This window comes from Meles meles, chromosome 16 (assembly GCF_922984935.1).
Source record: "Meles meles chromosome 16, mMelMel3.1 paternal haplotype, whole genome shotgun sequence".
Taxonomy (NCBI): domain Eukaryota; kingdom Metazoa; phylum Chordata; class Mammalia; order Carnivora; family Mustelidae; genus Meles; species Meles meles.
The window spans coordinates 67,391,625-67,413,495 of record NC_060081.1 but is presented as its reverse complement, the minus strand read 5'-3'; the positions used below and the strand labels follow the sequence as shown (position 1 = coordinate 67,413,495).

Sequence of the window (21,871 nt, the reverse complement as noted above, 5' to 3'; positions counted from 1 at the left end):
AAACATACATTGTTTTCAGCGATGATTACTAAATTGAGTATTTTTGTAATCCTGCCTTTGTTGACTTCTTGGAGCATTTCCCATGTGACAACCTGTCTTTATCATTACTGGAAGAAAATTAGAAACTACCTAATGTCCCCAAACAGGGAAATATCCTTTTATGGGGAAGAGCCAGCCTAAGGAATGTTATGAAGTTGTAACAGACATCTTTTTCCATGTAAGATTTTTTTCCTTTTTGGGGGACAGTTTCGTGTTTCCATATCGGGAAAGGGATATTCCAAGATTATCTGTCCCTGGCAACGAAGCAGATTCTGTTGAAAAAGATCGAGACATTGGCCATCAGGGAAATGCGTGCCCAAAGTCCAGTGAGATCCCACGACATACCCACGAGGATGGCTATAATCAAAAAGACAGACCATGGCAAGTGTTACTAAGGCTGTGGAGAAATTAGAACCAATTAGAACCTTTATACACTGCCGCTAGGGACGGAAGATGTCACAGCTGCTTTGGAAATCAGTCTGGCCATTCTTGAAAAGGTTAAACATAGAGTTACCATATGACCCAGCCAATTCCTCTCCTAGGTCTGTGCCCAAGAGAAATGAAAACATGTTCATACATAAATATTCACAGCAACATTATTCATAAGACCCAAAAGAGGGGAAAAAAAATCCAAGTGTCCTTCAACTGATGGATGGATGCATGAACAATGGTCTAGCCACACAATGGAATATTGGCTAGTAATACCAAGGAATGAAGTACAGATTCGTGATACAACACGGACAAACCATGAAAATGCTATGTTAAGTGAAAGAAGCCAATCACAAAAGACTTAGTAAGATTTCCATTGTGAGTGATTCCATTTATGTGAAATGTCCGGAATAGGCAAATACATAAAGATGGGAAGTAAACTGGCGTTGCCTGGGGCTGGAGGGGGAGGGAGATCAGCAGGAGAGCTAGAGGATGACCAACAATGGGTACCGAGTTTCTCTGGGGGAGTGATGAAAAGGTTCCAAAAGTGATTGTGAAAAATATGCCAAAAACCATTGAATTGCACATTTTAATGAGTACATTGTAAGGCATGTGAGTTTTCTCTCTATAAAACTGTTATAGCTTTTTCAAAAAGGCTGGAGACCCAAGGCGACAATGGAAATATATACTATCATTTATTGTGAGCCCGGACCACGGGCTGGGTACTTGTTAATGTCACTTAACTTCCACGATAAGCCTGTTGGGTTATTTTCCCTATTATATAGATGAGGACGCGTGGTTCAGAGAGTTGGAGAAATCGGCCTGAGGTCAGCTTTTCGCTGTGATGTGAAACCCAGATCCACACTCAGTGTGAAGCACTTTTGCCATCGTTCTGGTTCAAGATGGTAACCATCGTAGAAGAATTCTGAGCTCTCCTCCTCCCAGGGACACGGGGTCTACAGCTACATACGGGAACGATTAGCTGAAGGATTCCCACACATCAGGCAAAGGAGAACCCACATCAAGGCAGGTCGGAGAGGCTAAGACAGATTCTCGCCACAGACCTCATCCCTGATGAGTAGACCCACAAAGGAGAGGGAACTTAAGGCCTCCGAGCTTTTCCCTGAAGAGCGAGGGAGGTGAACCCCACATCTGGTACCCCAAATTTTAAGACCCGTACCTGGAGTCCTTTTGTCGCCTCCTTGGGAGAGGCCGGGAGCTGCTGCACTGGGCCAACTGGACGGATAAACGTAGAGCAACAGGACATGGGGGGCGGGGCTAGGATCAGGGACTCCTCCTGCCCTTTGTCTGGCCTGGGCACCAGCAGTCATTCATGGTCTGGGTTCTTTATCACTTCCTCAAGCCTTCTTGGTAGCATCGCCCTATCCAGGACCCCTCAGGTGGGCACCCGTCACATCCATCAAAGAGCCTGAGGGGTCCCGGGACGAGTTTGGCAAACAAATCTGTCCATGGGGCAGCCCCCAAGACCTCCCATCTTTCCCATACAGAGACACTCATACACGTGCACAGAGATGTAAGGACAAGTGTTTGTCACAACATTTTTTAAAAAGATCTGTTTATTTGAGAGCGAGAATGCACATGCACACATATGAGCAGGGGGAGGGACAGAGTGCAGTGGTGGACGGAGAATCCTCGTACAGACTCCCCACTGACCATGGAGCCTGGGGCAGGGCTCCATCCCAGGACCCTGAGATCATGAGCTGAAACCAAGAGCTGGCCACCGAACCAACTGAGCCAGCCAGGCGCCCCATCAGCATTATTTGTAGTAAGGAAAAACCAGAGAGAACCTAAAGGCCCAGCACTCAGGGACTGGTCACTGAGCAAGGGGACAGGCAGTGGAGGGATCAGAGGCGGCCCGTAGAGCTCCTGCAGTAGGCTTATGGACATAGAGAACGGCTCACAGTACATCCGGTGAGAGCCGCAGACCCCTGCTAGCTGCCCCCACTGTCCTCCCGCCCCCCAGACAGCCCCAGAGTGCATCTTACTGCCCAGCCACACTTAACTCCTTAAGGTCCCCAAATGTACCCCCAGCCCCCGCCGCTCTCTCTCTTCTCAGGCGTCCTTGGCACCTGCCTCTCCTTCTGCCTGCAATGCCCCTTCCTGTCCTTCTCTTTCATTCTCTTTACAACTGGCTGACTCTGGTTCAGCCCCGGGTCTCAGCAGCAGCTCTCTCTCCACCCCCCGCCCCCCCCCCCCCACTGCCAGAAGTACTCTTTGGCTCCCGGGCTGGGAAAGGCCCCCTCTGTGCTCCCACAGCCCCGGTGAGGCCCACATCAGCACGTGGTCACACTCTCTGGGACTGTCTGCTTCCAACATTGGAGGCCGGAACACGAGGCTATTGTCTTCCTGGCTATTGTCTTCTTAGTATCTATCTACTCTCAGAGCAGGCACCTTCCAGTGAATTCCTCAGCAACTGGAATAAAAGTCAGACTTATTTTCATGGTCTGCAAGGCCTCATGTGACCTGGCTAGGGCCCACTTCTTCAACTCGCCTGTAATTCTTCTCACTGCTCTCTGCTTACTGACAGAGATTGTGCTCCAACATGCCAGGAGCATGCCTGCCTCAGGACCTTTGCACCTGCTGTTTCCTCTGCCTGGGATCAAGGACCCAATGATGGAGACCTGGTTCTTCCCCTCAAGTTGCTCTTGGGCTGGTGGAGGAGGCAGACACATACACTGGCCCCACTCTGGGTCCTGTTCTCCTCAACTATAAGATGAAGGTGGCCATCTGCCAGTCTCTCCCCCCTCTGCATCCTCCCTTGAAAGCCATTAGAGGGTCCCGTGGGGCCGGGCAGAAGGTAGTGCCTGTTTGGGGAAGCATGCAGGGGCAGAGCAGATGTAAATAGTTGCTGTGATGGGCTGCGGTGGCAGGTGAGGCTCAGCTCCCGGGGGAGCAGGAGGGGTAGGGGCAGGAGAGGAAGGCACACAAAGGCAGGCTGGTTCCCACTCTGCCCCAGGCTGCACCTGGCTAGGTTCTGCAGACCCTGCTCTGAGCTCACTGCCTCCCGGTGCAGTCTGGCCTTTAGCAGGGCCCAGCTAAGGCTGGGAGGGGATATCTGTGGGGTCAGGCGTTGGAGCCAGAAGGGCCTGGATCAGGCAGCGGGGTACCACCAACCCTGGTGTCTTTCCTATTGTGAGTCTCTCTTTGCTACAAACTTCACTTCTCTCCTCCCAGAAGGGACCCCAGGGAACAACAGGATGCCAGAGGCCCCAAATAATCAGTTCTCAGGGGCTCCCCTCTGCTCTCTTGGACCATTCCTGCCCAAACTTCCCCTCCCCACCCCCCACCCCCACCCCATGCTTAAGGGACTGGTGTGTTTATCCTTCATTTCATTCCTGTTTGAAAAGAAGATTATGAGCCTTTGTCTTGCAGATACATTTGCAGTAAATCAAAGCAGTATGTGAGGTCACTAGGTTCTAGGACTGTGTGTGAAGACCGTGGAGCTCCGAGATTGTGACCGCATGGACTCGGGGAGAAAGGACACCTAGAAAGGTAGGTAAGATGCGACAGGCACTTTAGAAACAGGATCTAAGTTCATCCTCAGTCCTTCGATGCCGGGATGCTGATCTTCATTGAGCAGACAAGGACACAGGCTACAAGAGGAGAAGTGAGTGGCTCGAGGTGTGCTCACAGCCAAGAGCTGCTGGACCTGAGTCCAAGTCCAGCCACCTGCTGGAGTCAGTGCCCTCCGTCGTGGTGTTCACCGCTTCAGGCTGCATTTTAATGGCACAGCTGACCACGAGCTGGGTTACCAGCTCCATCCCTCAAAGAAGAAAACCTGAGAGAAACTGACAGGTTGTCAATAGCCCCCACAGCCCCTGGGCCCGCCCACCAGTTGAGGATTAGAAGGAATAACAAGGTCTTTGAAGGTCATTGAACCCCATTTTACAGAGGAAAAAGCAGGCTGAGAGAAGGGAAGCAACTTACCCAAGATCACACAGTTGGTGAACTAATACTCCCATACCAGAGTAGTTTTGATGTGGGAAACAAAGGCCAAAGAAAAACTAACTTATTTCCTTACTTCTTACAGCCCACTGACAAGTCCTTGAAACAGGCAGAGTGACATTCTTCTCGGAACGCAGCTGCCTCGGCGTTAATATTTTGTTAAGAGCAAGAGGCAATCTTAACCCGACCCCCCCACCCCACACATATACCCCAGGATCCTGCAAGTCTACGTTAACATATAAAAATTCCTCTGGGAACTTCCTTTATCTCTACCCCCCAAGATGCATGTTGGCAATCATCCTCCAAGCATATGGCCCACTGATATACACCTGAAGGGTCTCGTGACTCAGGTTTTATTAGACAGTAATAAGTGACATTTTCCTAACCATAGCTAGCCCTCTCAAGGTCCTGGAAACCTTGTTTCCAAAATTCCTAAGAGACTTACACTATCCCTAACCCCCTCCCAACTTGCAAGTATAATCAGCCACTCCTCATGACCCCAGCACAGCTCTTTCTGCCCACAGGTCCTGTCCTGGGCTTTCATAAAAGCACGTTTCACACCAAAGACATCTGAAGAATTCTTTCTTGGCCATCGGCTTGGAACCCCAGTGTTTTCCCTACATCAGTTTGATGTCACTGGTGGGGACAGCAGCTCACCATAACCACCGTTCTTCCACGGGTCAGTGCTCCAGCTCCGCAGGACCATCTCGCCATCCCACAATGACCACGTTGGTCTAATCTATTGGTGATATTGTGCTGATAGGACTGGGTGAGCTCAGATGCCTCTTTAAGACACCTGCAGGCTGGAGGTGGGGAGACGGGACCATTGCCAGTCAGGTTCTCCAGAGAAACAGAACCAATAGAAGGTACGTAGATGCGCGTGGGCATGTGGGTGTGTTTGTGTGTAGGGATATGGGTGTGTACACAGAGAGTGGAGAGGAAGGTGGAGGACAGAGGTGAATTTTAAGGGTTGTCTCCTATAGTTATAAGGCAAGTCCATCCACAATCCACTGGACAGGTCAACAGACTGGAAACTCAGGATGTCTGTGTTACAGTTGTTTGTTTTTTTTAAGATTTTGTTTATTTATCTCGGGGGGAGATGTGTAGAGGGGGAGGCAAAGGGAGAGGTAAAGAAGCAGACTCCCCACTGGGCAGGAAGTCTGATGCTGGGCTCCCCTCGACCCAGGACCCTGAGATCGTGACCTCAGCTGAAGGCAGATGCTTAACCCACTGAGTTGCCCAGGCGTCCCTGTGTTACAGTCTTGAAGCAGAATTATTCTCCTCTGCACACTGGAGCCCCTAATTCTACCCATTTAATGTGACTCACAGCAGGAGCTCTGAAGTCAAAGAGCCTGATTGCACCCCCTTCATACTCTGCAACCGAGGTTGTTTATTTAGTCTCTTCGAACCTCGGTTTCCTCATATGTGAAATGGGCTTCATAATTGTACCTGTTTTGTAGGATTGCCTTAATGATGAGGCATAAACAACACCCAGCACAGAGCCTTGTACATAGCTGGGCACTCGTGTTCGCTGTTATCTCATCATCATACGCGTAGGAGTGGCTAAGAAATCATTGAGTTAATGGATAAGGAAGACTTTGGAAGTCAAGTTACCAGAGAAATCTTTGAAGGAAGCCAGGTTATCTTGGGCAAGAATAAAACTTGAGCACTGCCCTCAAGTGTCGCCAGAGCTAAAATGAAGGGGCAGAAGTAGGTAGCAACCAGGGGGCCTGGGTGGCTCAGTTGTTAACTGTCTGCCTTGAGCTCAGGTCATGATCCCAGGGTCTGGGGATCGAGCCCCACATCGGGCTCACTGCTCCACGGGAAGCCTGCTTTCCCCTCTCCCACTCCCCCTGCTTGTATTCCGTCTCTTGCTGTCTCTCTCTCTCTGTCAAATAAATAAATAAAATCTTAAAAAAAAAAAAAAAAAAAGGAAGTAGAGAGCCACCAGCTATTTCTGGGCTTGAAGGAAGATGAGGACCCAAGGGGGAACTGAAGACAGTTAGTGGTTAGGGTGACCGAAGATTGACGGGAGAACCTCCCAGAGTTCCGGTTTGGGGGAGGGGGTGAGCTCTTCCTTGCAGGAAGTCTGTAGAGACAGTCAAGTGGGCAGCTGTCAGAGACAGGATTCTTGCACTCTTTGGAGGTTGAAGAAACACTTAGAGATCGTTTCTTTGTCCTTGTTCTTTCTGGATAATGATCCCAAAATTCCTTCCCCTGTTTGGCCATATAGCCAGTGAGAGGTCCAGTAGGATTACGGGAAATAACCTCCTCTCTGTCTCTCCCTGCCCTCTCTGGGCTTCTATTCCTCAAACACAGCCAAGTTCTACCCCACTACCACTGGGCCTTTGCACATGCCACCTTCTCTCCATAGAACTGCATCCAGATTTTGTGGGCCTAAAACTTATAAAGCTGGGAGACTTTCTTTAAGAAAAAAAAATGCAAAGCAGGCCTAGGTGGTTCAGTTGGTTAAGCTATCTGCCTTTGGCTCAGGTCATAATCCTAGGGTCCTGAGATGGAGCCCCGATTCAGGCTTCGGGCTCAGTGGGGAGCTTGCTTCTCCCTCTCCCTCTGCTCCTCCCCGCTCCCTACCTGTGTGCTCTCATGCTTTCTCTCTCACTCTCAAATAAATCAATAAATTTTTTTTAAAAAAAGGAAAACACAAAATCAGATAAAAATGTGAGTATTTTGAATGAGAAACAAAACCACAACATAAAAAAAGCAGACAAACACAACACAGTGTCCAGAAAAACAATATAATACTTATATTAACCCCCTTATATGCTTCTGTAATACTTTTATTCCTACAGTTGGGTCATGTACTTTTGGGATAACCTCTTCACTTGACATTGATTTAGTACTGTCATTTCCTTTAGAGAGAATAAGAGGATATTTCAATTTTCTCCAGCACACTCCCAACCCAACACTCCCCCCCACCATTGTTAATAGTTTCAAAAGGTTTCTTTCAACTTCACAACTCATTATTGGTAGCGTCAAAAGCTTTAGGATTACTGTCCTATTTAGAAAAACTTCGATCAGGATCAAGGATCTTACATAGACAATCTCAGGACTTTTTATGTTTCCTTGATTTACGAAACCTAAACAGCCTTTGACTGGAAGCCTCTACCAACCAGCTTGTTGCCAACATCCTGTTTACATTTTGAGTTTTGTTTTAGATTTTCATCGATGTCCGCATTCTGTGACGACTTCCCCTTCGCTAGAGTCCCCCAAATGCCACAGCAGCTCCAGCAGCATCCGAAGGGAGGGCAAGTGGGACAGGGAGGAAGTCACAGGGGGAACGGCAGTGAGAACAGCTTACTTTGGCCAACTCTGCTGCGGCAGGAGATCCTGAGTGGGCGTGGCCTCTCCCAAGTCATAGGAGGATGCCCAGCAAGTGAGGGGCTCCAGGGCTTAAGCTCTGTGACTTTCCCAGTAAGCCTGGGAATCCACTGCCCCCTCTCCCCGGCAGGAAATGCCCCCTGCCACGGGTCCGAGGGCAGCACAGCTGGCCCATCTCCACGCAAGCATCGCTTCTTCTAGGAGGCCTGCAGAGCCAGTTAGCTGTCCCGGGAGGCGGGAGACCAAGTCTGTCTGGCTCACTTGGCGCCCTTCATCTCCTCTGAGCACTGCCTGGTACACAGCAGAATCACAGGCCCAGAAGGCGGACGTGACCTGCCAGGGTCACCCAGAGAGTAACCGCCAGAGCTGGGAGTCAACCTGGAAGGAAGGAGGGAAGGGAGGAACCCCGCTTCCCAGATGAACTGCAGACCTCAGAGAAATACACTCCTTGCCAGATGCCCTCGGAGCCCTAGCTGGCCGGCTTCCCTTCTTCATTCCTGCATAGCTGATCAGGAACCCGGAATGCAGGTCCTCTGAGCCCCTCCACAGAAATCTCCCTCCAGCAGTGCCTGGGAGTGCAGACCTGGGTTTGAACCTCCAGGCCACTCCTTAGCAGCCGTGTAGCCTTGAGTAGTTTGGCCTCACCATTTGGCACCTTGATGTCCTCATCTGTGAAACGGGTTTTATGGCCGCACCTCCTCCCCTGGAGTGAGGGGACTGTAGATAATGTGAACTCAGCAGAAGTGCTCTGGTCCTGGAGCAGCGTCAGCAAGTGCAGCCTTCGCTCTGGGAGGTGAGGCCAAAGTGGGAGCCTTTCCCTCCTCCCTCCTCCCTCCTCTCCCTGCTGCCTCCCACACCCAGCCCAGTGATCTTCCCTGAGCTTCTGCGGATGCTGCCTTGCTGAGGTCAACCAAGATACCAACCTGCTTGTTAGACAGCCAAGGGACTCTGGAATCCACACGCATTCCTCCATCTACCTCTTGCTTGGAGGGCGAGGGCTGGCTCACCTCCACCAGGGGTCAGGGGAGGGCCAGGTTCCCCCCCACCCCCACAGAAGTCAGAAGGCAGATGCCCCTAGACTGAGCCCTCTCAGTGGGGCCAGACCTCCCTCACCACCTGTCCCCAGCACCCCCAGCACCCAGCCCAGGGACTGGCCCATGGCCACACCACATCAACGCTGGTTGAGAATTAGGGCAGAGGCTGACACACGGCCTGCCCCCAAAGCAGTCACCCCTGACTCACCAGTGGCCACTGGGGACCGTGAGGCATGTGCCTACAGTGTTCCACGGGCCGTGCTCCGCTGTTCAACAGGCTTCTCTTGTTTCCCCACAGCCTTGCAAGACAGGTGCCATTATCCCCATTTCCCAGAGGTGAAGACTGAGGCTCAGCCAGGACAAAGCACTTGCCTGAACCTGCCCCCACAAGAAGCACTAGAGCCCAGAGGGGACTGTCCCCACTGCTCTTCCAGAAATGGAAATGCCTGGCATTTCCCCCTCAGGGAATCATTCTTTTCCATTAAGAAACGCTCCTCTGCCAAAATGTACTGCTATGGCAAACCGCTCTAACATTTCGCTTTAAAAATTTAATGCTATTTTCTACCCAGAGATAAAAACAGCTGTGAGCTCCTCCAGGGAAGACATGGTTTTTCCTGCCGTTCTCATGTCCTCACTGCCTGTCGTGGGGCCGGCGTGGAGCAGGACTGCAGTGGCCATTTGAGGCGGGAGGGTGAGAGCCGCTGCCTGGCCCGGGGGAGAATCACGGCTTGCCCGTAAGAGGAGGCTGCCTCAGCCCCAGGTCACAGGCCTGGGGGACCTCTGGCTCACATGCAGGGTTTCTTTATTCTACACGATACCTTTTTGCAGTTTGAATGATTTGCCCATCTGTAAAGGTTAGAAGGTTTCACACAGAATCCCAGTTTCCAGTCTGTGGTCAGAGATGGGCTAGCTTTCCCCAAACCCATGTCCTTTTCTTCCAGGCACACAGCCTCCCTTGCAATGGTCGGGACCGTGTGACAAGAGTCCGGCCAGTAGAGGGTGTGTGGAAGTAATAGGCACCGCTTCCTGCCCGGGCCCCCAAACTTCCCTCCCAGGCCTGCACCCTCTCTTTCCTGCCTGCTACCAGAGACAGAAGATCCAGGGGGAGGACCCTGCGGGGGTTTGGGGGGACGTGGGGAGGACTCCCAGGCCTGAGGAGGGGGCGGGGCGGGGCCCATCCAGGGCTGGCCCACACTGGACTGCGGGGGGAGCAGGATGTAAACCGTTGCAGTGGTAAAGCCCTGAGCTTTGGGGCTGCTTGTTACAGCAGCTTTTTCTGACTAATGTGGCTTCCTCTGAAAAGTCAGAGGTGGGGGAGGGGGCCATTGGGCTTACTTTTCCAAGGGGCAGTGAAGAGCTGGAATTTTCTAGCTGTCGCACCCTTCAGCCCGGCTGGGGTTTTTTAGCTCCCTAATTCCTGACCTCAATCTGCCCGACTCAGTATCCAGGGAAGTCGAGGCACACGGAAGACAAGAGGCCAGCTCAAGGTCACGGTGTATTGGAGGGCAGAGCTGAACTTGGACTGAAGTCTCCTAGCTAGTGCTCCAGGGTTCTTTCTCAAGATCTTTCTCACTTGTGAGCAGAGAGGAGGTTTGAATAGAAAGTGAGGAAAAGAGGGAGAGGTTCAGAGTCTAGAACCCTTTTGGGATGAAGGGAGAGTGAGGGGACCAAGAGGAAAAGGGGCACCCCAGGTGGTGAAGGAGGTGAAAAGATGGGGGGACCATGACTGCTCTATGATTCCAGTTTGCAGAAGGCTTGGAAATGCTCAGCAGGCAAAACTAGACCCCCTCCCCAAGGGGCTAGACCTGCGTCTGGTGTGGAGGCCTGACCCCAATCCTCCCTTTCTCTATCCCTCTTGGGAAAGGGCCTGTGTCCTTGGTTGCCAAACCTCCACTACAAAGAAGCAGAAGCCAGTTTTCCTTTCCAGACAATCCAGTCCAGAAAGAAATGATTTGCAAAACAATCCTGTGTCGAGGTAGTTGTTCCAGGAATGGGAATGCCAGGAGCGGGGTAGGGCGCTCTGAGAAGTGTGGAGAGATGGTCTGCGTGAGCCTCTCCCAGCGGCTCTGCGGGGGTGGGGGAGGAGGGGAGACACTTCCCCTGCCCCCTTGCAGCCACTATGACTCCCTAGTACCCCGAGCACCTGCCAAGGCATGCATTTCCTGGAGGGCCCAAGTCGTACCCCATCTGGGGACCTCCCAGAGTCCCCTCTGACACTTGTCTGCCGGGAGGTGATTGTGGACGCCCAGCAGCTGTGGAAGGGCCATGAATCCTTCGGCTTTACCATTACCTGCCCAGACCAGACCACTGCCTGGAATCCATGGAAGCTTTGCCAAAAGCTCAGCTTGTTCCTCACTTCCCCACAGCTTACGACCACCCCCACCCCTCAACATGGCCACTGGGCCCAGCGGGCTCCCCAGCTCAGACCGAGAAAGGCACTTGGAGACTTGAATTTGCATCCCACCACCCCAACCACCACCACCCACCACCAACACCCTACCATCAACCACCACGAATCGCCAAACACCCCACCGCCAACCACCACCGACCACTGCCAATCACCAAACACCCCACCACCAACCACAACTACCACCAACCATCATCACTACCAACTACAACCATCACCAATCACCGAACAACCCACCACCAACAACTATCACCAGCACCAACAATCAAACACCAAACACCACTAGTCACCAAATACCCCACCACCAACCACAACCACCACCAAACATCACCACAGCCAACAACCAAATACCCCACTGCCAAACCAACCACTGCCAGTTGCCAAACATCCCACCAACAACCGCGACTACTGCCAACCATCACCATCACCAACAACAACCATCACCACTAACAACAACCACCAATCACCACCAATCACCAAACACCCCACAGCCAACCACCACCCACCGTTGGCATACTGACAGGAACAGAAAGAAATTACTACATTGAGGATCTGGGTAGAGAAAGAAGGAAAGAGAGTATCCTCTCAGAGCTGCTGTGCAAAGGTCCTACTATGGAAGGTTCACGAACCCATGGAGACCTTGGGCACAAAAGCCTGAGTTGTCTTTAAGAAACAATTACGCGGGGGGGCGCCTGGGTGGCTCAGTGGGTTAAGCCTCTGCCTTTGGCTCAGGTCATGATCCCAGGGTCCTGGGATCGAGTCCCGCATCGGGCTCTCTGCTCAGCGGGGAGCCTGCTTCCCTCTCTCTCTCTGCCTGCCTCTCTGTCTACTTGTGATCTCTCTCTGTCAAATAAATAAATAAATAATCTAAAAAAAAAAAAAAAAAAGAAGCAATTACACGGCAGCTACACCAGACGTGTGTTAAACAATGACCCAGCAAACATGTACCTGTGTCTACAATGTCTTGTCTTGTGAATCCAGGAAATACTGAATGAAATAATTTAAGATTGGCACCAAAACTCATTTGGTGGAAAAAAATCTAACCTGAACAGGTATGTAAATATTCACGCATTATGTTCTGCAGGAATATTAATGTGTTTAATTACGGGATGTTAATCCCGACCCCACTGGTGTGTTATATGACATATGGTGTGTTCTTTCCTTCTTTTCTTCCTTCCCTTCCTTCCTTGCCTTTCTTTCCTTTTCTTTCCTTCCTTATCCTTTCCTTTTCTTTCCCTTCCTTTCCTTTCCCCCCTCCCTACTTCCCTTTTCTTTCTTTTTCTTTCTTTCCTTTCCTTCCCTCCCTATTTCCTTTCTTCCTTCCCTCCTTCCTTCCTTCCAGATTATATTGTTAAGTAATCTCTACCCCCCACATGGGATTTGAACTTAACAATCCTGAGATCAAGTTGAGGTCAAACGTTTCAGTGACTGAGCCAGGCAGGCACCCCTGGTGTGTGATTTCTAAAAACCTCAAACTTCCAAAATCCCAAAGCATGTGAAGGCCCGAGGTATTGGGGTGGAGATAAGAGACTGTGGCCTGTGTACATTCTAAGTGCTATGTATCTAGTAACTCCCTTACTCCTTGCAATAACCCATGGAGGAGAACTCCTTATTACTATTATTCCCATTTTAGAGATGAGGAACCTGAGGCAGGGAGAGGTGAAGTGACTTGCCTCAAAGCTGGTGAGTTGTTGGAACTGGGGCTTGGACGTCAGCATCCTGGCTCCAGGGCCTCCTCCCTGGACCATGTCTCCCCTCTGCCTGGGGTAGGGTGGTAAACAGCAGCAAGTACACGCCCCCCAGGCCGTGTGGGGAGTGGATCCATACTCCAGGTGTTCTCCAAGGGCCGCCAACCATCCAGTTTGCCCTGGAACCATCCTGTGTCCCTGGAAACCCCTCAGTCCCACCAAACTGGGATGGTTGGTCACCCTAGTCCTTGGGGACCATGCGTCTCCCCTCTTATAAGTGTCCCGAGCATCCGATCCACTGAGGGGGACCCCAGGGTCTGAAGAGGTGTATGTTCACATAACATGGCTTCTCAACCCAAACCAGGATCTCCTGCAGGCACTTAACCAAGACACCTGGAGAAAACTCTGGAGGAAATGCGGGCTACATCAGACTCACCGAGAGGCAGGATGTCTGTGTTCAAGGCTGGCACCTGCCTCGGGGTTTATAAGGACAAGTGTGACTCTATCCGGCCTTCCCCTTGAGCACTGACTTTGGACGCCATTGTAAACACAGTGGGAATACTCCTTTGCAGAGAGAGTTACTCTGGTATTTAAATTCAGAAATGACTAGCTCTCACCCCTACCTTCTAATTTTAGCTTGTTAAAGTAAAGCCCACGCCTGACTTCTTAGGAATGAGCCACACGCAGGACTTTTATCCACCTGCCGTAGGCCTGCCCAGTCCTGTCCAAGTGCAAAGTGGAGGGAGGCAAGGTGCCTGCCCTTGACAAGCAGCAGGTCTGGGCTATGGAGGTGGGAGAGAAACATGTGCCTGGCAGAGAGAGAGAGAGAGAGAGGGAGGAAGAGAGGGAGAGAGAGGGAAAGGGAGAAGAAGGGAGAGAGGGAAAGAGAGAGAGGGAAGGAGGGTGGGACAGAGGGAGAGGGAGGGAGGGAAAGAGGGAGAGAGAGAGCAGAAGGAGGGAGAGAGAAGGAGAGGGAGAGATCACTCCACATGCTGGGGGTGCCCCCTGGCCAAGAATGCAGGCCAGAGGCTGCTGCCGGCTTCCCATGGCAGACTGAACACGTGCATTTACCTCCCCTGTTCTCTGAAATTCTAATAAAATGGCATAAAAGCATTTTTTCAAATGCACACCTATCCACTGGGAGAAAGAGACCATGTGAGGAGCTAACAACAGATGAGAGCAGTCAACCAAATTCTAGAAGCTGGAACAGATGGTGAGTGGGGGCTGACTTAAGAAACCAGAAAGCTGAAACCTGACTGACTGCTCCGGGGAGCCATCAGGACACAGGACAACCGAAGACCATCCCGTAGGCTCAGGCATGAGGGAGACCAAAAACCTCCACAGACCGAGGTGAGGGGCAGGACGGGAAATAGAAAGGCCGGTGGTTATCCATCGGGCAGACAGCGGGTTTCCGGGGCTCCCTGTCCGGCTGGCACAGGGAGGACAGGACCGTCCCTGCCACCGCAGGAGGCTCGCCCAGCAGAGAGACCCGACGCTGCGAATCTGAGGTCGTGTTTGTGCTGGGTCCGCTCCGGGCCTGGCCTCAAGCTGGTCCTTGGAAGCTATAGCTCTCATTATTACATTCAGCTGGCCTCTTTCGGGCTGGTCCTCTTACTTTCTTTTGGTCAGACAGAGCCTCAAAGATGTAGGAGGCGGGAGGGGCGCCTGGGTGGCTCAGTAGGTTGGGCCTCTGCCTTCAGCTCGGGTCATGATCCCAGGGTCCTGGGATCGAGTCCCGCATCGGACTCTCTGCTTGGCAGGGAGCCTGCTTCCCCCCATCTCTCTCTGCCTGCCTCTCTGCCTACCTGTGATCTCTCTCTCTGTCAAATAAATAAATAAATAATTTAAAAAAAAAAAAAGATGTAGGAAGCGGGAGAGGTGAAGTGGACTGCAGAGTCTGGCCACCTGGGGACACCCCTCTGTCTATCCGCACGCCCTCCTCACACTTCAGGCTCTTTGATGTGGCGCAAAAAGCTCATTGCCTCCCAATATCTACTGTCCTCTTCTTGAGTAACCGAACCTCACTTTTTAGCTAGCTACCTTGCCTCCCAGCTACGGACATTTCTCAGTCTCGTTTTCAGTTAGGTGTGACCATTTGACTATAGGAGTGAAAGTGTTGTGAGGAAATCAGGAATTATCTTTAAAAGAGGAGAGCTCTTCCTCCACTCTGCTCTTTGGGTTGCAGATGTGATGGCTAGCGCTCCAGCAGCCATACTGGACAATGAGGATAAAGGCCACATGCTAGGGATGGCAGAGCAGAGAGGTGGAAGGCGCCATCTTCACAGAGTTGCCATACCAGCCTGCATTGCCCACCTTTGGACTTCTTTTACATGACAGGGAAATAAACTTCTCCCTTGTTGTGGCTACTGTTATTTTAGAATTTTCTGTTTTGTGCAACTGATCCTAATTCTGTCTGGTTAAATTTGAGTTGGGGACAGCACCTCCCTGTCCTTTTTCCTATTCCGAGATCAGAATCAGCAGAGATTTTGGCTGTTATGAAGCTCATAGAGTTAGGGGTTAAAATCTGGCCCACTGATATTTTTCTTAGCTCATGCAAAGTCTTTAAAATTAGGAGGTATTTGTTTTTTTGTTTGTTTTTGTTTTTTAAAGATTTTATTTATTTATTAGACAGAGATCACAAGTAGGCAGAGAGAGAGGAGGAAGCAGGCTCCCTGCGGAGCAGAGAGTCCAACGCGGGGCTTGATCCCAGGACCCTGAGATCATGACCTGAGCCGAAGGCAGAGGCTTTTGACCCACTGAGCCACCCAGGCCCCCCCAAATTAGGAGGTATTTGAATACTTTTTTAAAAAACCAGTCTTGCTTTTTTCTTTCATTAGTAATATTTTTAGAGCTATACCTCTTGGTTTTAATGAACTAATTTTTAAATTCATTATCGAAGCATCATTGTCACACCATGTTATATTAGTTCTAGGGATACAATGTATTGATTTGACAGTTCTATAAATTACTCAGTGCTCACCATAAGTACAATCGCCAGCTGTCTGAACACAATTTTAAACATTAAAATCGTGGTTTCCAGACTTTCTTGAATGACTGGGGGGCCAAGTGCCCCTGGATTCACATTCTGGCCCAGCAGCATTTAGATGGGGCATCTGTGGTCTTGTTGCATGGTCCTTCAATGCTCTCCCATGAGCTAGGCGTGTGTGTGTGTGTGTGTGTGTGTGTGAGAGAGAGAGAGAGAGAGAGAGAGCTCACGATAGCTCATGAGCTAGGTGTATATATAGGTTGTCCTATGAGCTACATTTGTATATGGGTTAGCCTACAAGCTAGGTATTATATGGATTATCCTAGGTGGTAGGTATATATGGGTTATCCTATGAATTAGGGATGTCTGTGTGTTATGTTCTGAGCTCAGTATGTATTATGTGCCATCTCCACTCACCAGATGAGGAATGTGAGGCCCAGAGAGCACTGGCCCCAGTCGTGGACCTGGAAGTGGTGGAGCCAAGACTCCAATCTGTCTGCATTCCATGCTTGCTGTGTCGGATTTTGCGTTGGCAACGCTTGACTTTCCAACTCCTTGTTTGACGTTTCATAGGAGACAATAGAGCCAAAGAGGAAGAAATACTTAATGATCCTTGTCATATCATATCAAGTGCTGGTTCCTCTGTTGCCCCAGGAGTAAACCACCTAGAGAACGGATGTTTTCTGCATGTCCTCAGTGCCTGGCGCAGAGCCAGGCGAGGGAAGGATGTGATAAACAAGTGAGGTGACCCGCCCTCCGTCACACAGAACCGGATGAGGACCCAGGGTTCCTGCCTGCCTGTCCCGAGCTCTTGCCCCGGACCTGGCTGCTCTCCAGCCTATCCTGCTTTCTCTTGGATACCGACAGAGGTGAAGAGCACAGGCTCTTGAGTCTAGCATATTCACACCCAAATTCCCACTTCACCTCTTACCCCCTGGAGTCTCGATTTCTCCAGAGGTGAATGGGGCTAAGTACGGAACCTACAACATAAGGCCGCTGGGGGGAATCTCTGGGTGAAACCATCGGCACGTGAGTAAGTGACCAGCACGGATCAGGTGCTCGCTAGACCTAGATATTATGGTGACACGTGTTTTGTATGAGTGTGTGCGGTGAGGAGGGCTTTGTCTTGAAATTCTTTTCTTAGGCATCATCTTGCCCTTCCTTAATCTGAGGCAGCCTGAGCCCTGTGCCGGCCTGGACACAAGGTCATGCTCAGGCAAGGGCTTCCCATAGATCTCAGAAGCTTGACAACAATGACCTCAGTTGCCCACTTACATTCTATCATTCCACCAACAGGTAGCAGTTCCTACTTTCCACCAGACCCTGGGTGAGCGCTGGGGATCCTGGAGAAGTTGACCCCGTCCTGCCTTTGTAGGCTCTCCACCTGGCGGGTAAGGTAAGACAAGGTTACAGGGCTCTCCAACACACAGCTGATGACAAGTCTTATGTGAGAGGAGCACGAGGGCTACCTCGAGGAAGATGCATTCCCACTGCAGCAGCGGCTGCTAACTAACACTCACCCACAGCTGGAGCTCCTCGCCTTCCCAGGTGTGCTGCGGGATTACATTTCCCAGGCTCTCCCGCAGTACAGGGTGGCACGTCACCCAGCCGTGGGGATTGAAATGTGGGCTGCAGTGATGGGGGCCGCTTTGGAACCCTGCCCCCAAGCCCACAAACACTCCTTCCTCTCTTTGCCCTATGAATGGCTAGAGCAGGGATGACCCCCAGGACCATCTTGAGACCTGCATATTGAAGATTGAGACTGCGTCCCAAAAGGACCAGGTAGAGACCACACCACTCTTGTTACAGAAGCAAGAACTTTTTTTCTAGCATATTGTATTTGTAACATCCTATGTGGAACAGCGGCTAGGGTTATCCTAGCTGATATGCATTTGTTGTTGGCATTGTTGGCTGGAAGCAGATCTTGAGCTAGATTTTTCTCTCCCCAGCCCTCTCCCAAGTCTGTAGACATTGGCCTACCCTGGATTGTTGTGGAGAGGTTCAAGACCTGTCTGTAGTACCCAGGGTCCTGGCAGGAACCAGGCAAACATTCAGACTGAGTAACTGAGGGGAGTTTAATAAATAAATTATATTCACTCAGTTATAAGATGAATAAGGTCTGACGCTGTAATGTGTAACAGGATGGTTATGGTTGATAACACTATTGCGTAACTGAGATGTTGAAATGTGCTAAGAGAGTAGAACATAAATGTCCTCACCGCGCCCCACCCCAAAAGAGATGAATATGTGGTGAGGAATGTGTTAATTAACTTGATGGGGGGGGATCATTTCACATGTGTACGTCCATCAAATCATTGCATTATACACTTTCAATATCTTACAATTTTCTTTGTCAATTATACCTTAATAAAGCTGGGGAAAAAATGATTTACAAAGCTGTGGGTCAGTGAAGCCCTCAGTGCCCAGCCCACATGCCCCCAGCATCACCTCTGTATGGTGCTTTCTTGCTAGTACGGGAGTCAGGCTCCTGCTCGCTCTCTCTGCTGTAGGGAGCAAGCTTAGCCAGCACGTTGGGGCAGCCCAGAGTGCCGGGAAATTGATGTCCTGGAAGCAGCCCTCCAACAAAGTCAGAACGCAGTTGGTAGATAAACCTCCCAGCTTCCTCACTCGTCAGCTGGGGTAACTTTGAGAGACACATTCCACACTGTGTCCCAGAGCTCCCCTGAAGGACTGAGCTCTAGGTGCCTCGGGTCCCTAGCCTGCCTGCATTGGCTCACTTCCTGTCTTACTGGCACTGCCCTTCCAGTGTTTCCCAGGATCTCTTCTCAAATAAACGACCTGCCCTTGAATCTTTGCTTCAGGCTCTACTTCTGGGGGAACCCTAACCCAGAGCAGAGTTTATGGAGAGCAGTAAGGGCTGGTGCAGTAGCCTGAGGCTAGTAACAAAAGGAATCCTTGCCTTTGAAGATGGGCAGGAGGGACCGGTGTGGAATGGACAAGACCACCTGCCAGGAGCTGGGGGTTTGGTGGAGAGACACAGCTGACCGGGTGACTAACTATACAAGGGGGAAGGGGGACAGAAGGAGTAAACATCCTGAATTCTCCCTCCTCCCACTTTCTGATCTCCTGCTGGTGCCCCCTATTGACCAACCAGAATCCAGAGGGCAAGGGAGTCTGCTGGTGTTTCCATAGTGGTCAGGCTGCCTGGCACACAGCAGCCTGGAGAAAGGCAGGGGTTGCATTTGGAGGGGCAAACAGAAGATGGGCAGCACACGGCCTGATTGTTTGTCTTTGTCTTTGAGCTGCTTAGAAGGCAGACGTTTGGTAGTCCAGAATCTGGGAAAAGGCTTTTCCAGGTGTCAGGATGGAGTAAACTTAGGTGCAGAGACTGGAGGGTTTGTGGTGCATAGGCACCACCATTCCTGTTACCCTCTGCATAACAGTCTGCCCCCAAGACTTGGTGGCTTCCCAAATCTGTAGGTCTGGAATCTGAGCTGAGGTCAGCTGGGTAATTCTTCTGTTCCCAACAGCATGGCTGAAGTCCCATGTTCAGCTGGCAACTGTTTTGATCTGGGGCGGCGGGGGAGTCCATTGTGGCTTCATGAATGTGGTTTTTTTAATTATTATTTTATTTTTTTAAAAGATTTTATGTATCTATTTGACAGAGATTACAAGTAGGCAGAGAGGCAGGCAGAGAGAGAGGGGGAAACAGGCTCCCTGCCGAGCCGAGAGCCCGATGTGGGGCTCGATCCCAGGACCCTGAGATCATGACCTGAGCCGAAGGCAGAGGCTTGAACCCACTGAGCCACCCAGGTGCCCCGAATGTGTTGTTTCTTGGTGGGAGACGTGGAAAGGCTGGGACCAGCAAGACTGGAGTGACTTTAAGAACTATGGGCTCTTGGGGCACCTGGGTGGCTCAGTGGGTTAAACCTCTGCCTTTGGCTCAGGTCATGTTCTCAGGGTCCTGGAATGGAGTCCTGCATCGGGCTCTCTGCTTGGCAGGGAGCCTGCTTCTTCCTTCTCTCTGCCTGCCTCTCTGCCTACTTGTGATCTCTGTCAAATAAATAAATAAAATCTTTAAAAAAAAAAAGAACTATGGGCTCTCAGGACACCTGGGTGGCTCAGTCGGTTGGACATTGGCCTTTGGCTCTTGTGATGCCAGGATCCTGGGATTGAGCCCCGCATTGGGTTCTCTGCTGGGCAGGGAGCCTGCTTCTCTCTTTCCTTCTGCCTGCCACACCCCCTGCTTGTACTCTCTCTCTCTCTGTCAAATAAATAAAATCTTACAAAAAAAAAAAAAAGAACTATGTGTTCTCCAGCATGATGGGCTCAAGGTAGTTCGACTTCCTACACAGTGACTCAGGGTTCCTTGGGAGAATGTTCAAGAGGCCCCAGTGGAGGCTGAAAGGTTCTTTACAACCTAGTCTCAAAGTCCAGGAATGTCATTTCCACTGCATTCTATTGAACAAGTCCCTCCATCCAACCCAGACACAAAAGGAGGAAAATCTTGCAATGGGAGGAATAGCAAAGAACTTGTGGTCACCTTTACTGAACCAGCAAGTCACCGGGTTGACTAGTGTTTGGGGATTGTGCTGGGAAGTCAAGGGCCAGGTGTTGGAGAGGGTCTTGCAGGTCATGACAGGCACCGGGGAGACAGTAATAAGGTGGAGAGTGAAGGCTCTAGAGTTGGGTTCAAATTCAAAAGGGATGTGGTCTGAGTCTGCAGTTCTAATCAGCCCCAGATACCAATGCCAACGATTTCCAGACTGCACTCTGAGTAGCTGGAGACTTCCCCCCCCCCCCAATAAAAGCTTGCTCCCGTTTTGCTCTCCGTTTATACCCTTCACTGATTTTCCAGTGTTCTCGGGGGGAAAGAACGATCAGTCCTTCACTGTATCCCAGATGAACCCCCGTGTGATCTAGCTCTCTCTTGACTCATCCTCACACCCTCATCCTCTTTTCTCCTTATTTATTAACTTATTCATAATATTATGAAATGAAATAAACCCACCATGCTACCCAAGTGCTGGAACATTACCGATAACCAGGATGTACCTGGAAGCGTCTCTTCTACCCACTCCTTCCCTAGTCCCCTGAGATCAACTTTCTTCTCAAATATGTGTTTATCTTTCCCTTTAAAAGTTTCTTCTACCCATGCATGTATCTAAACATGCATATTTTTGGTTTTGCTTTTATGGTACGTTCCAAAAGTTGCACCATGGCTTATACAGTTTTCTGCAACTTTTTTCATGCAAAATTGTTGCCGAGATCTAGCCCGTCTCTGCCTGCGAAGTCCATCAATTCCACCGTCGTGTAACAGTCTATGGCGTGAATATTCCGGTTTATTTGCCCACTCCGTGTGAACGGGCATTTGGGAGTGTTTCGGATGTTTTTGTTGTTAGGAACAGTGCTGGCGTGAACATCCTCGAAAAGTTCTCTGACTGCACACAAGTAGGTTTCTCTGAGGGTAAATGCCTAGGAGGATGTTTGCTACGCCCCTCTCTCCTCGCCTTTCCCCAGCTCTGCGGAGTCTCACAGAAAACGTCATCTCCCCCCCACCCCCACCCCCAGCTGCCCTCTTCCACCCCACTCCCACCCACGCCAACCCCCTCACCTAGGAAGCTCAGAAAACCCTCCCCCGACCTGCAAGCTACGGCTGGTCCGCATTAAACCCCCTAACTATATACATTTATGCTGTGCGTTTGTGGGGATGAGCGTGTGTCTCGCCCAGTAAAGTGTAAGCCCCATGAGGTCTGTGACGCTCACCGTTCCCCTGCTTCCAGCCCAGCTCGGGCCTGGCACGCTGCAGGCGCCTGGGCGGTAGCTTGACTGTTGCTCGAGGGGCCAGGCGGAAGGCAGAGCGGGCCAGGCGGCTAGAGCCTGAGCCCACAGGTGGATCCAGCCCTGCGTCCCGGAGCCGACGACTTCGGGTGGGCCTGGGTTCGGGGGGAACTCGGACTTGTCCCAAGCCAGGCCAGGATTTCCAAGAAATGCACATCCCTCGTCCGCGAGGGGGCGGGGC

At 51.0% G+C, this 21,871-nt stretch overlaps 1 long non-coding RNA gene across 1 annotated transcript; it reads right to left on the bottom strand.

Moving 5' to 3' along the window:
* Nucleotides 1-1,817: 1,817 nt before the first annotated feature.
* LOC123926989 lies at nucleotides 1,818-21,831 on the bottom strand. Its single transcript, XR_006815343.1, has 4 exons — nucleotides 21,616-21,831; nucleotides 17,164-17,272; nucleotides 16,306-16,442; nucleotides 1,818-5,237 (listed from the first exon to the last, which is right to left on the bottom strand). It is a non-coding gene; the product is annotated as an uncharacterized LOC123926989 (long non-coding RNA).
* Between the last annotated feature and the right edge of the window lie 40 nt (nucleotides 21,832-21,871).